The 8,646-nt window shown below is 42.5% G+C and overlaps 1 non-coding gene across 1 annotated transcript; it reads left to right on the forward strand.

Moving 5' to 3' along the window:
* Positions 1-6,277: 6,277 nt before the first annotated feature.
* TRNAA-UGC lies at positions 6,278-6,349 on the forward strand. The gene has a single exon. It is a non-coding gene; the product is annotated as a tRNA-Ala (tRNA).
* The last annotated feature ends 2,297 nt before the right edge of the window (positions 6,350-8,646 follow it).

The raw sequence follows: 8,646 nt of genomic DNA on the forward strand, positions 1-8,646 counted from the left end.
CTCCTGGGGCACAGAGTTAAAATGAAGAACAGTCTCACTGAAGTCATGTGCAAATCCAGCATTGGTTCCTCACTGTTAATTTTACCAGATCTTGATTAATATTTCATAAGACCACTGGGGACCAGACAAAAAATTGCACTGTTGGATAGATTTGTCCCATGGTATCAGACAATCTGTTCCATCACCCCCATTATTCTATCCTTATGTAATTTGTGTTGGAGTGAGTGATTTCGCATGCTTGGACATCAGGGGGCCCTACATCCCTTTGGGTGTATAAGTGTTATCTCTTTGAATGGGATCTCTCTCTCTTTGCCTTAAGCTGGGAGCTGCTCTGACCCCTCCTCTCTCTGTGTGTGTACTTTGTTCTATCTCATCCTTCTCATGGCTCTTCATGGAGTCACACATCTCTACAGGTCTGCCCTGAAGAAACTGTGCCCTCATACTTCCACATATGTGATGCCAGATTATCTGGCCACTTGTGATAAGGATAGTATTTTTTAGGTTAGTTTTCTTTCTCTCTTTTCAACTGTGACCTGAATCTACTTGAATAAATTAAAGTTTTACTTTTGCAATATATTTCTTGGGAGATTTATTTTACTGTAGGTAATATCATGCTTCTATGACTGAACAAACTCTGCTATATTAACTAAATATCCTAGTAAATTGTTCCTTATGAGAGTTGCTGTTGGGGACTAGTTGGACTAGCCTTGCAAGGTTCCACGAGGCTCAGTCTTACCCAACCCCCATGCCATTCTATCTCTATGTAAAGCCCTTAGGATAAGTCATCCATAGTTTTGGAATAAGTTGTCATCAGCATGACGACAACAGCTGTCTCTATATTTCCTTATCCAAATGGCCTTGTGACACTGTAGAGTTCCTGAAGAAACTGTGCCCTCATACTTCCAGTCAGCCACACAGCTGAATCTTATTGGTTGGGAACTCTGAGATCCTGAAGGACAAAGTGCTTCTTAAAGTTGATGGTATCCAGGTAACACTAGCTAACTAGAGTTGACAGCTTTGGGTTGGGAAATTCCTGGAGATTTGAGGTGGCATTTGGGGTACTTAAGGAAAATGGAGGGACCTCAGCAAAGAATAATGCAGTTTAGTCTACTTTCCATAGCAACCATTTTCTCCAGGAGGACTAATGTCTGTCATCTGGAGATAAGTTGTAATTCTAGGAGGTCTCCAGGTTCCAATTGGAGGTTGGCAATCTTATCACTGACTCACTTAATAGCCATGGGGAAATAGTAGATCCAGCTTTATTTCTGGAGAAATAAGTGATTGCAGTTGCACATAAAACATTCTATACATTTCCATAAAGCATTTTATACATTTCACATAATATGGAAGGTAGCCCCCTACATTGATTTGGCCAATCAGGTTATGTGGAGCCATGATATGGTCACCTGGAGGATAAGCTATTGTAACACACTGTACATGGGCCTGCATGGGCTTAAATGGGACTCAGAAGTTCCCTCTGGCACTGCAGCTTAGATACTTCTGGGCGCTTTAGTGGAATGTGTGTATCACACCAATTCTGCAGTCCAGTGGTCAACAATCAGTTACTGGATTGAACTCAAGATCCTAGATATCACTTATTTATTGTATTATTTTATTTTATTTTTGGATTTATATCCCACCCTCCCCGAAGGCTCAGGGCGGCTAACAACGAGGCACAAGTGCCAGAATTAAAACAGATAAAACAGTCTAAAACAGTAAAACAATATAATACAACAACAAAGTGTCAGTGCAAGATGGGGTAGATCTTAGTCGAATGGCATTGGTCCCTCAACTTGTCATCCCCTCTCCTTCCAGGGTCACCTCGCACCCAGATGGAACCACATATTGGTGGTAGTGGTGCGATGCTGCATACATATCAGTGGTGGAATTATAGTGGCGGCAGCTCCTACTCGAAAGCCTGGCAGAAGAGCTCCATCTTACAGGCCCTGTGGAACTGAGAAAGGTCCCGCAAGGCCTGGATCTCCTCCGGGAGCTCCTTCCACCAGGTAGGAGCTGCCACCGAGAATGCCCTGGCTCTAGTAACAGCAAATTTAACATCCCTGGGGCCTGGAATTTCCAGGAGATGTTGACTCCCCAACTGTAGTGCCCTTGGGGGGACATATGGGGAAAGGCAGTCCCTTAGGTAAGACGGACCCTGGCTCTAAATTGTCTTGGACCCACATACCTCCGAGATATCCTCTCCTGCTATGTCCTGTCATAGCACCTGTGTTCATCTGAGCAATATCTTCTGAAAGTTCCACCCTACCATCAATTCGTGAACACTCTCTGTGGTGGCTCCCATATTATGTAAATAGTCTACCTGAGACTATGAGGAAGACCCCTCCATACACACTTCTAATTATGCAAAATGTGCAAAACATGAATGTTCAGAAGGGCATTCTTATAAAGGGATCAGAACCATGGTGTAATAGATCCTCTCAGGAGATTGCTTCTATATGGGATAGCATTATAATACATTGCAATGTTTATTGTCATGATGCGGTGCTAGGCAGGGGTGAGGTAGTCAGGATACAGTCCAAGATCAAGAGCCAGTTAAGCAAGCTAGCTGGGAAACCAAGTCCAAAACACTAAGCAAAAGCGGGGTGGTCAAAGTACAGTCCAGAGTCAAGAGCCAGGCAAGCAAACCAACCAGGAAATCAAGTTCAAATCAGAAACTGTTAGAGTTGTCAGAGAGCCAGAGTCCAAAAGAGTCAAGAGCCAAGGAGTCAAAGGTTCAAGGTGCAGAGTCAAAGCGCAGTTGTTCAATCCGAGGTCACAGAGCCGAGGGAATCCAGTCAGGAACAAGGAGTCAGGAACACGAGCAAGGAGGTGCAGAGCTTTCGTCCGAAGAGACTAGTTGCTGGCACCATTTGTCAGCGTGAGGGCGAGAGTTAAATAGCCCATAAACCTGTCAGCAATTAACACGCCTCCAGCGAGTCCCAACTCCTGCTAGTACTCGGCGCTGAGTGAGCGTCTGCCCCGCTTGCGTGTCCTTCGCCTCCTAGCTGCCATCTCCCGTTGGCACTGTTCCCTTAAATGGGATACTGGTGGAGGAGAATCAGGAGGAGAACTGGCCGGGCAATGACCAGTGTTCCCTCTAAGCTGAGTTAGTGTGAGCTAGCTCACAGTTTTTCAGCCTCCAGCTCACAGTTTTTTGTCTTAGCTCAGGAAGGATGGCTCCAGAGCAAACTAATTTATGCAACAGCCAAATCGTTCGCTCACAGCTTTTAGCGGTGGTCACTCACAAAGTAGAATTTCTGCTCACAAGACTCCGGAGCTTAGAGGGAGCATTGGCCATGACACTTATTACATGTATCACCCCTTGACTGCAATTGAATGTCTTCCATCATTGTAACACTTTCTTCAGTATGGTATGTCAAACCTTAGTTTTGCTGCCTTAAATGGTTCTTTCCTTGCATTGACTGCTTCATTAGCAATATTTACTGTTTCGTTGCCTTACACAGGTTTTTTTAAAATATTATTATAAGCTTGTATTGTCTTCCAGCTCTTCAGTCTCAGCCCACTGCTTTGTTTTGTTATATCAGTAGGGTTTGCCAGGTTCTAGATGGGGTGGGGAAATCTTATGCCCCCTCCTCCCATTGCCCACTGCTACCCAACTGGGCAGCAGGAGGGAATTCCTGGTTGAAATGGAGGTAGTGATTGGTGTCCTGGGCATGACAATGTTGCTTCTAGCACAAACCAGAAGTAACGTCAAAATGCTGGATGATGCTCTAGAATGCTGCAGCATCACCTCTGGCTTGATGGTGTCACTTCTGGGTCATACCAGAAGTGATGTCATTGCACTGGGGGCACTGATTGCCCCCTACAAAACCGAAATTTTCCCATCTCCTACAAGTTGCTAAACAACCTTATTTATTAAAGATCTATGCTGTTTGATTTAATTCATGTTTCATATTTTGGAACCTGCTTATACTCTCAGTGAGAAAGGTGAGTTATAAATCAAATAAATAAATTGATTGATTGAAAGATGGAACCACTTTTTCATCTTTTTCAAATGAAAATGACTAATCTAGCTCCAGAGGTGCTTTAAATACATAAAGGTTCAATCCCCACTACCTCCATTATTTTAAAAAGGAAACAGTTGATATATACAAAAAAACCCTCTTCCTGAGACCTTGGAGAGCCGCTGCCAGTCAGAGAAATCAATACTGACTTTGTCATATTAAGACAATTTCATGTGTGTTAAGGTTTTCCTCCCTCACCAGCTTCTGTGGAAGACCATCCCACCACAAAACAAATGCCCTTCTAAGCTTGCAAGGCATATTTAAGTTCCCTCACAAGAGCAACTCAAGGTGCATGTGAACTAGATCAACCCACGGACAACCAGTTATCCTGCCTTAGCTTAGGCCCAAATATCCTTCTTCTGTTGCTTTAGTTAGTCTTTGATCTATATAGTCTCTTGCCTTAACAACCAGTGAGGAGTGACAACAGCTTATATAATCTCTATCTTTTATACCAAATCATATCTGCATCAACTCTTGTTCTCATCTAAGAGCCTATTTCATATAGAAATGCATGACTTTTCACGATTCTGGCCCCTTTTCCTTGTATTTTTCTTACCCTTAATGCAGAGTACATAATTCTGCCTCCCATTTTGGCTCAGGAAGAAAGCAGTGAAGCAGTTCTACTGATGAGAAGCGGGAATGGAGTTTTGCATGACCTCCTAAGGGTAAACATATGGTTTACCATTCTAGGCACTGAAACCCCTGGGAATTCTTCAATTACACTCTGGGGAATGAAAGTAAATTACCACAGTAATTTTAGAAAAAATATAAAGAACCTTCCAGCATACCTTAGGCTTGTTTGCACATTATGTTGTGATAGACAATAGACATAATTCTGCCTGTCTCTAGAGAAATACTGTGTTTTCCCCCTCTGTGGAAGGTTCTTTAATGTTTGAGGAAACAGTTAGGATGCTTAAAGTTGTGTAGCAATTTTTGTGGTTTTAATAAACCATCCTGCACCACCTCTGCGAGACTGTGACTGCAACCTTCCAGTACACCACCTACCATATAAATCAGCACAGCAAGTTTTCATTAGCTATGTCTATTTTTAAAAAATGATAAATGTTTATCCTGTTTCATCCAGCATTTTATAATGAAATCAGCCACCCAAACTAGGTACAACATAAGGTTGAATCCTGCGACATGGACCCTATGACTCTTTTTGGCTAAGTTGGGATCCTATGAATCCCTTGGACCAAGTCTTCCTCCAACAGAGATATTTCCTTCAACAAGATAAGACCTTTGTTGAAGGACACTTGTCACAATATGTTCCACAGAACCAGTTTTGCTCATGTGAGCAAAGCATTTTGAAGATGTTGCCCAACCAATGGGCAAGATCTGCAAAATGTCATTAATTTTGTGGCAAATACATTCTGTAGTCAAACGTACATTTTTTCAACAGTCTCAGTTACCTGTGACTTCATGTCCAATCTCTTTGTCTGTTCATCAGCCACCAAGTAACCTCAAGGGCACACACCTTTCCCCTCCTCTAATCAAGTCTCAGTGCTACATCTTTTTCATTCAACCTCACCTAATTCTAAACCTTACTGGAGCCATGCAGGTTCCATGATCCCTAGCTTAGTCTTTCAGGAGATCAAAGGGGACCTTCTCCCTTTTTCACCAGTGGAAAAAACTAGTTGGAGGGGAGCAGCACCAACAGTCAATCAGAGTACTCAAAAAACAACCCTACTTGGTCACCACTAAGAGCAAACAACTATAGTCTAGCATGCTCTGTCCATCTCCAGAACAGCTGGGTGAATTATATTATTGTTTGTAATGACTTCTGTTTTGACAAAGAGGAAATGAGTATTTCATCAAAAGAGCCAGCTTGCTGTAGTGGTTAGGAGCGTGGACTCTAATGTGGGAGGACCGGGTTTGATTCCCCACTCCTCCACATGCAGCTGCTGGTGTGACCTTGGATCAGTTACAAGTTCTTTCACAGCTGTTCTCTCAAGGGCAGTTCTCAAGAAAGCTCTCTCAGCCCCACCTACCCCACAAGGTGTTTGTTGTGGGGAGGGGAAGGGAAAGGGATTGAAATCTGCTCTAAGACTCCTTCAGGTAGTGAAGAGTGGGGTATAAATCCAATCTCCTCCTCCTCCTCCTCTTCTTCTTGACCCCTGGGCATATCTCACAAGACTGCCTCAATGCTGCTCCAAATCCTTGCAATATAAGTCCTGATATTACCTTCCTACCACAACAGACATTACTATAAAAGTCCATAATGATGTCCATAATGTCCCCTCCATAATGGAGGGGCTGTGGCTCAGTGGCAGAGCATCTGCTTTGCATGCAGAAGGTCCCAGATTCAATTCCTGGCATCTCCAGTTAAACAGATCCCTGCCTGAGACTGTGGAGAGCCACTGCCAGTCTGAGTAGACAAAAAAGGTAAAGGTAAAGGTTTCCTCTGCTCAAAAGCTAGTCGAATCTGACTCTAGGGGGCAGTGCTCAGCTCCATTTCCAAGTCAAAGAGCCAGCACTCTCCAAAGATGTTTCTGTGGTCATATGGCCAGCATGACTAAACACCGAGGTGCCTTTGCCCAATAAAGACAGTCAAAGTCCAGGTGAGGAGGAAGGTACAGAATTTATTGCAAGAAAAGCAAGAGCGGTGCAAAGCCAAAGCCTGCAGACCAAGCTGCTCCAACCACCAATAGGGTGGTCGGCTCTTTTAGCCCACTGATGACACATAGCCACATTTCATTCAATATACATAGCTATTGGTTACAGTGCCTACATTACTAACATCACAAGGTCTACCTGTCTACTACTTTGTTTCATATAAGGCAAATGCTGTGTTGGCATTACTCCATTGGTCCACACTTTTGTGGCACAGCATGAAATTCACTACACATGTGTTCCTATCTGGCTCAATCCAGCTGGGGTCTGCTTCCCCCTGATACTATGTTGCTAGCATAAGCAGTAAGGCATGCCCAGGCCAGCCTTGCACCTGTCCCCTTCCAGGCCACTGTGTATCAGCTAGGCCTATGTGTGTGTGCTTTCCGCAGTTAGGAATGTACCCTAGAAGGTGCCAATGGATCCACTGTTGGTGGGAATGCCCAATAATTCAACATTTTTGGCAAGCTGTCCTGAATCAAATTACTACAATCGTGTCTCAATCGATATCTCTAAAACCTGAGCTCCTACTTAAATCTTTAGGACCCAGTGGATTGAGTAGACCCCCATGAAAATCTTATCTCCCTCCTTCTTGCTGTGGCAAGACTTACAATAGCTTCAATTTGGAAATCTTCCTCTCCACCAACCTAGACAATGTGGTGTGATAAGATATGGGACCAATTCATTATGTACAAGATTTCTACCATGGTTGATTAGTCTCATACAAGCTCCAGGAAAGTCTATGACAATTTCATCGTCACCTGGCTTCCAGTCTTAACTTATATGACAGAGAGAGATCTTCTTCCTTCTAACTCAAATTACCATTCCTGGATTTACCTCAGATATACTTATTGAATGATCTCTCCGTTGGGATTCCTTTTGCTGATCAGAGCTTCCATTATTCACCCTGTAATGTTTGGTGGTTTCCCATAATTCTTTTCTTTTTTAAAGGAATGTACCCTAGGCAGACCTATGTTGTGCCATTAAACCTGTGTCTCACAATACTGACTGTGATGGACAAATGGTCTGATTCAGTATGTAGGGGACATTGAAGGGCTCAAGTGATTGTCCATTGATTATTGCTGATTTCCAGGAATCTTTGGAAAAAATTCTTTGGGGTTCTCCTGAAGAATTAACAACCCGTTAACCCCTAAGTAGTATTGTGGAAAACAGGTGTTTTAAATCAAATTTAATTGACAACAAATGGGTTTTTCTAACTAGGAGTGTTTTAGTTTTAATTGGGCCAGGTGTTCTTATGTCACCTTTTTTAATTGGACTGATACGAGCCATCCCAGCTAAGACCTGTCATAAGTGAAGATCTATGTTTCAGCCTTTGCTTCAAAGAATGAGTTCAGAAGTTCAGTTCAGCTTACGATTTTTAGCAACTTTAAATGAGAAAAACCCAGACTAAGTTTCTCTTTAAGTTTGGAAGGCTTTAACATATCAACTCTTATTATCTGATAACGGAGTTAGGAAAGGAATAATATCAACTGCATATAAAATATTGTTGGAACATGATATGCTAGATTTATTGTCATATACGATACCTTGGCAAGTGGATCGTAATCTTCAATGGACTAGAACTAAATAGGAATCGGTTTGGTCTTCTTATGTGTACAAAACCAAATCTCTTAATATACAAGAACAGAACATTAAAATGTTAACACGTTGGTACATGACGCATAGGAAACTGAATTGTATAAACAAGTCAATATCTCCACTGTGTTGGAAACAATGTGGTTCTGTGGGAACTTTTTATTCTTGTTGGTGGGAGTGTACAGTGATCAAGCAGTTTTGGCAGGATATAGTACTTCAGGTTGAAAACTTAACTGGTTATAAAATTCCACTGAAACCGGAGATTATATTACTGAATTATTGGCAAGAAGTTACTATTTCACAGATTAGGAAAGATCTGATAATGATACTCTTTACGGCAGCCAAGACTACGATAGTGTCATGCTGGAAGGAAACAGATAAACCATTAATTAAAAAATGGTACTCTAGAATTTGG

The sequence above is a fragment of the Gekko japonicus genome, unplaced genomic scaffold (genome assembly GCF_001447785.1).
Source record: "Gekko japonicus isolate JY-2015 unplaced genomic scaffold, Gekko_japonicus_V1.1 scaffold736, whole genome shotgun sequence".
Taxonomy (NCBI): Eukaryota; Metazoa; Chordata; class Lepidosauria; order Squamata; family Gekkonidae; genus Gekko; species Gekko japonicus.